Here is a 7,375-nt window from a genome sequence, read left to right on the forward strand (position 1 = left end):
AATGACCGACTATTGCCTACAGAATAAAATCCAAACTACTCAGCATGACATATGAGACCTCTTACGATATAATGCCTTCTTACCTTTCCAATTCAACCACCATATGTTTCCATGTATTACTACAATAGTGTTTGACCAAGGAACATATTTTTAAACATAACATGTTGATATTTAAATTTTTTATATTTTAAAACAAATTTTTTAGAGACAGGGTCTCACTCTGTTGCTCAGGCTAGAGTGCATTGGTAAAATCATAGCTCATTGTAACCTCAAACTCCTGGGACCAAGCTGTCCTCCCACCTCTGCCTCTCAAGTAGCTGGGACTACAGGCATGCACCACCATGCCTGGCTAATTTTATTTTTTTTAGATACAGGGTCTCAGTATGCTACCCAGGCTGGTCTTGACCTCCTGGGCTCAAGCAATTCTCCCACCTTGACCTCCCAATTCCCTGGGACTACAGGCATGAGCCACCATACCTGGCCTGAATTTTTTTTAGATGGAGTCTCGCTGCGTCACCAGGCTGGAGTGCAGTGGCACAATCTCGGCTCACTGCAACCTCTGCCTCTCGGGCTTAAGTGATTCTCCTGCCTCAGCCTCCCAAGTAGCTGGGACTACAGGTGCACACCACCACACTCAGCTAATTTTTGTATTTTTAGTAGAGACGGGGTTTCAGCATGTTGGCCAGGATAGTCTCAATCTCTTGACCTTGTGGTCTGCCCACCTCAGCCTCCTAAAGTGCTGGGATTACAGGTGTGAACCACCATGCCCAGCCCTGACTTTTTATAAACAGAAAATCAAAAGATATAACACATGCTTAAATAAAGAATGTGACAATGTAACTCAGGAGGCTGAGGTGAGAGGATGGTTTGAGTCCAGGACTTGGAGGCTGCAGTGAGCTACGATCATGCCACTGCACTCCTGGGCAACAGAGTAAGACCTTGTCTCTTAAAAAAAAAAGAATAAGAATGCAGCAATTTAAAAATCACCAAAGAAAGTTGTAAGAAGATCTCTATAGCTACAATGTTATGCTAAAAATAACTGTACTAAAAATGACAGTTATGTATAAAATGCTTACCGCATGCCAGACTATGTTCTAAATGTCCTATTAGTGTTGTCTATATGAACATTACAGTAGCTTTATAAGGTAGGTGTTATAATCTCATTTATAGGTAGGAAAATTGGAATGTTGAGGGGCTAAGAAATGTATTTAAAATGATTCAGCCAATAAATGCAGAGCCAAAATGCAAGTGCCAAGAAGTAACTCTTAAGTAAGGAGCATATTTTCTTAAAGGCAGATTATCATGCAGGTAGAGCAACTACATAAATGCATAAGTTATGTTGTGATATGTGCTTTAAATCAATTGTGAAAGGAACAATATTGCTAGCATCAATTTCCCAATGAAGCCTTATTAACCTTTTATAGACAATCAGTGTTCTGTGTAAACCTTGTACTACTCCACAATAACTCCAAAAGCTTGTGAAACATCTTGATTCTCAGGCCCCACTTTCCAGGAGTTCTATTCCACTCGTATGACATGGAGTTCAGCACCATACATTTTTATTAAGCACCCATGGGTTGCTTGATACGGCTGGTATGACTGACCCATGAATCTAGCATTGAGAAATCCTGAGAGAAGTAATCAGTGTGGGGTCCTGATCTTGAGATGGGGTTCTGTTTCTTCTGGCTCTTCAACTCACTTGTTGTATGACTCTGATTAATTATTTTACTGACACTCTGTGTTATCATCTTGAAGTGAAGGAGGATGAGGTAGATTATCTAACTGCCACCACATAACCTGCTCACCAAGGTGTTACTCCAGGAGGACCAAAAAAACTTATCTCATATGCTCACAATCTCAATGGGTAGTGCCTTCTTGAAGCTTTGTCTTGGGAAGGATTCTGAGGTGCTATTTCACATTGGTGGGCAAAATAAGATGATAATTCAGAGATGTGTATCATAAGTGCATGAAGAGGACTGAAAACATGTGCCCTATGTGTGTGAGGTCTCAACATAACTACACAGATCTATTTTTTTCTTGCTTAAACAGACCATTCCTTTACTCATACTGTCCCCTTAACTTTACCGAAATTATCCCTCTAATTTCACTTTAAAGACTTCATATACACTTTCTTGTCACCCCTTTCCACATCGCAATTTTTATGCTTCTAATAAGTAGTTGTTCCATTCTGCCTTGTAACACGGGTAGTAGTTTATCTCCCTCTCTCTCTTCCTCAAAAGAAAGGTAACTGAATTGTTGTGAAGCTTTAGTAAAATAACAAATCTAGAATGCTTGCCACATGGTATATATGTGACTATTATTTATCACAGCCCATTCAGCTCTAAAATTCTAAACTTTCAGCATAGACATTATTAAACATTGATGATGGGTGCAATAGATAAAGATACTTGAGTTGAAGCATCAACTCAGCACCTTGGACAGCTCACGAGACTTTCTGGCATTCCTTCTGCAATTCCGACACAACCTAAAATTTTCTCCAGCCCCACCTCTCTGTAAGGATAATTTAAGGGCTTTCTTCTTATAAATATGACTCTGTTAGTCTACGGAAAGGGGGACATCCTTTCCTAATTAGCTGATCTCACTGCAGTATATCAATGAAGTTAAGAGTCCAGGCTCTGGGTTAGATGCCTTGATTTTGAATCCTGGCTCCCTACTTACTAGCTGTGTGACATTACACAAATTGTGTAGTATCTTAGTGCCTCATTATCTCCTCTGTTAAATGAGAACAGTTATAGTACCTGCTTCATAGAATGTTAGTGAACACAAAAAGATATTATCTACATATAGTGTTTAGAACAGCCTAGCACATAGCAAGCCCTCAGCAAATATTAGCTGTTAGCTAGTTCTATCCTAGACCTGTCATAGATTCATGTGACCTCAGGAAAGGCACTTTATTTCTCAACTGTGAAATAAGAGGGTTGGAACAGAGCAGATGTTTCTAAAGCAGGATTCACAAAACCCGAAATCTTTCTTATATACTAATAAATTTTTTTCCCATTTAACTTTTGCTCCTTTTGTTTAGTCCCCCCCCCCTTGGGTGTTGTCAAGATCCAGACCTTGGAGAGTCTGAGGATTCTGGATCAAAATCCTTCAGCTCAGGCTCCCTGACTTCAGTGTCCTAAATTTTAGATGACTCAAAACAAACATGAGGTTCTTAGCATCCCTCCAGCCCAGGTTTTCTGAGCCTTCCTTGGGCCTAACTGCAACCCCAAGAAGAGGCCCTTAGAAAAGGGAAGGTGGCATGAGGCACCAGCATTTCCAGGCCATTACCCTGCTCAATGCCATCCATCAAGATCTTCCTCAGTCTCTGCAGTCATTCATTTCAATAATGCTAGATTGTTCCTTCAAGTGGTTGGATGGCTTGCATATTTCAGTTTTCTATTGCACCTTTCTTACTGAGAGTTCCCTAAACCAAGGCATGGAGCTCTGACTCCCTCTGTACAAACCCGCTTATGAGTTTTTCATTTAACCCCCAGCATCTTTGCCTAAGTGCTTTTAGAAGTGTTAGGAATCCAAACAGCTTCCTGGCCGACTGCAGCTTCTAACATGAGATCATGGCTTTAAATCTCAAAATCACAGTATACCTAGTTATTAATAGCAGGGGATTTCAGCTCAACACAATGCTTTGGTAGACTGCCAGCAATCCAAGTTTAACATTCTCCAAGGTGTGAAATTAAAAGAAAAAAAAAATCCTTAAAGGCTGAGCATTTCTGTTTCATTTGAACTAGAGTTTTAACTCCTTCTCTACATCTTCCATTAACTGTAAGATTACTATACAGATGATCAATTTTTTGAGGGCTCTTCGGGGAAATGACTATACCTTATTCATCTTTTAGCCTTAGTGACTAGTATATAAGACTTGAAGTAGATTGCATTATTGTTCAATAATATTTACTTCCTCCTCTTGACTCCCACAGAAGGAGCATATATCTCTGTTTCATTGATGTTGGGCTCAGCCATGTGTCTTTGCTTTGGCCAACAGGATGTTAGCAAATGTAATGCAGCAAAGGCTTAAAATGTGCTTATGCAGTTGAACCTGCTTTCTTGGACCTCTGCCATAACTATGAGAAGAAAATTTCTAGGCTAACGCACTGGTCCCAGAAGGAGAATAAGAAATATGGTGAGCAAAGTTCAATAGCTCCTGCTGAGCCTCAATTAGATCAACCAACTCCCAGTTAACCCAACTCATAAGCTAAATAAATGCCTATTGTCACAGGCCACTGAGATTTAAAAGCCACAGTGTTACAGCACATTGTATCAAGAGCAAACCAATAAAGGTCTCAATCAATGAGTGAATAAATGAACAAGCATTAAGACTGCAGGATTTCCATACACAAATTCTTTATTTCCTGGAAAGCAATAAGAGAGAAATCAGGTCATTCATCACTAGAGAAGTATTCTAATACCTGTTTCTTTTTCTACTGGGGATGATGGCATAAGAATGTCATGACCACATTTAAAAGTTAGTAGACAACAAAAAACTTAGTTGTCTACAACAAAAAAATAGTAACAACAAATTACCTACAATTTGTTGTTATTTAACACCAGGTTGAAAACAACATTTTCCAGTTTTGTTATATACCCTCTCTTCTTTCCTGACCTTGTCTCCATCTCACAGATAAGAAAACTACCTTTTTTGAGAAGGGCACAACTATCCTGAAGTCACACTGTGCTAGGGAAAAATCTAACTTCTGCTGTAATAAAACTCTTCAGAATTTATAAGAATCAAGAATTCCCTATAAGCATATAATTGAACTTGTTTTTACTGCCCTGACAGAACTGGACTGAAAATTAAAAATTCATTCCATAGTGCAGTTTAAAGAAGCTATGTTTCAGCTAGTTGGAAAATGTTCCAAATCCACTCGATTTAGCAAACATAAGAACACAAAAATGACCAAACCATGTCAGATCCCTAGTACCCTTCAGCACAGAGTTCTTTGACAGTTGAAAACAAAGTTGTCCTTGATGAAAAATTAGGTTGCAAGCCAGAGACCCCTTGTTGCCCTTAATAAATCATCCTAGATATGTCATTCAAGTAAGCTTCTGATATAATTAACTGGTACCAGACTTGCTCTATGCCACCAAAAAATAAATAAAAGTTAAAGTAGGCAAATAAAGGAAGCCACTGTATTCAGGCGTCAGAGCAACCTGCCTGGGGATAACTTCCCAGCTAAGGCATAATGAGAAGTCCAAGCAGAGAACACTGGTCCTGCTAAGTGGCAAAGATCAAAGTTTGGGGCAGTTAAAACAGCTGGGAACTATGGGACAGGGCACTGGTGAGGAGAGAAATATAACAGATGGGTACCACAGAAGTTCATTTGGAGTTCCCCAAAAGTCCTAGTCCAAGAGCTAGGCTCACATGCACAGGATGAGACTGCATGAAGCTTACCAAAGACTGGTGTCTGTAAGCTTGATAATGAAACGGACACTAGAGATCAAGTGGTGCTAAAGAGCATTGGGAAGTTTAGCCCAACTTCAGTGGAAAGACTTTATGAATACCTTATTAATTCCTCAGGCAGTAAGCTGACATATCAGAAAGACTTCCTCTTAGGATTAAGGACCATGTGCTAGAATAAGATCTACTCTAGACCTACCTTAGCCTTAATCTAAGCTCTGACAAGAACCACAGAGAAAACAGTTTAGAAGTTCAGTCCCACCAAATTAGAGGGCCTTCTGAACCACCTCAGACTTTCCACAGATATGGCATAACAAGATATAAATGCAAACCTACACAATCATTAGGTGACCATCCAGTAATTGAACTGTGCACTGAACAAAAATAAGTCATCTTCAGAGGAAGATTACAGAATCCAGTGTCTCTACAACATATTATTGATGAATAGTACACAATAAAATATAAATGATGGGAGTGAAAACAGAAAAGTGTAACTACAGCAAAGGAAAGAAACAGTCAAGAGAAACTGACACCTAGGTATTTACCCAATAGAAATGAAAACCTATACACAAAAATCTTTACATGATGTTTAAAGCAGCCCTATTAATCATTACCAAAACTGAAAACTTCAAATGTCCTTCAGTGGGTGAATGGATAAACAAACTATTGCATATCTATACAATGAAATGTCACACAGCAATAAGAAGAGATAAACCATTGGATACTTATAACAGGGATGACTCTCAAAGGCATTATGCTGAGAGAAGCAAATCAATCTCAAAAAGTCGTATGCTGCATGGTCCCATTTGGAAAAGAGCAAAAATATAGCTACAAAAAACAGAGTAGTGGCTCCCAAAGTTCAGGAGTGAGGAGTGCTTAACTACAAAGGGGCACACAAGACAGTGTCCAGCAATGATGAAATTATTAGCCGGGCATAGTGGCTCATGCCTGTAATCCCAGCACTTTGGGAGGCCGAAGCTGGTGGATCACCTGAGGTCAGGAGTTCAAGACCAACCTGGCTAACATGGTGAAACCCTTTCTACCAAAAATATAAAAATTACCTGGGTGTGGTGGCGGGCACCTATAATTCCAGCTACTTGGGAGGCTAAGGCAGGAGAGTCGCCTGAAGCCAGGAGGCAGAGGTTGCAGTGAGCCAAGATCATACCACTGCACTCCAGCCTGGGCAAGAGAGTGAGACTCAGTCTGAAAAAAAAAAAAGAAAAGGAAAGAAAAGAAAAATTGTGCTGTATTCTGATTGTGTGGTGGTCACACAAATCTATAACTGTGCTAAAACTTGTAGAACACCAATAAAGTAAGTTTTACTGTATGTTAATTTTTTTAAAGTCTGAAAGGCAACAGGAAGCAAATTAAATATTATAAACATTTTTATTGTAATAAATTCAATAACAAAAACACTTCTGAACTAATGAAAAACAGTCAAAGGATATCAATAGACAATTTATAGAAAAGGAGACGCAAATTGACATTAAACATATGAAGAAAAGTTCAACCCCCTTTGTCATTCACTAGATTGGCAAAGATCAAAGACTAAGAATATATCATGTTGGTATTTGGGGTCCATAGTCACTCTAACACATTTCTGGTAGGAGGTAAATTGGTATAGCTTTAATGAAGGGAAAATTGGCAAGACCTATCAAAATGTTTAAAAAATGATATGTCATTTCACTCAGCAAGTCTACTTTTAAAAATTTATCCTACAGATACATTTGTACATGTGTCAAATGACCTAGGAGCCAAATTATTTACTAAAGCCTTGTTTTTATTAGCCAAAATGTGGGGGACAACCTAAATGTCCATTAATAACAGATTCGTTAAACCAAGTACAACACATATAGGTATATAAAGATATAGATATAAGTACGTAATGGAATATGATGCAGCCATTAAAATGAAAGAGACAGCTTTCACATTCTGAAATGAAATATGATTAAGTAAAGA

Source organism: Trachypithecus francoisi, unplaced genomic scaffold (assembly GCF_009764315.1).
Source record: "Trachypithecus francoisi isolate TF-2019V2 unplaced genomic scaffold, Tfra_2.0 Lachesis_group2, whole genome shotgun sequence".
In the NCBI taxonomy this organism is placed as follows: domain Eukaryota; kingdom Metazoa; phylum Chordata; class Mammalia; order Primates; family Cercopithecidae; genus Trachypithecus; species Trachypithecus francoisi.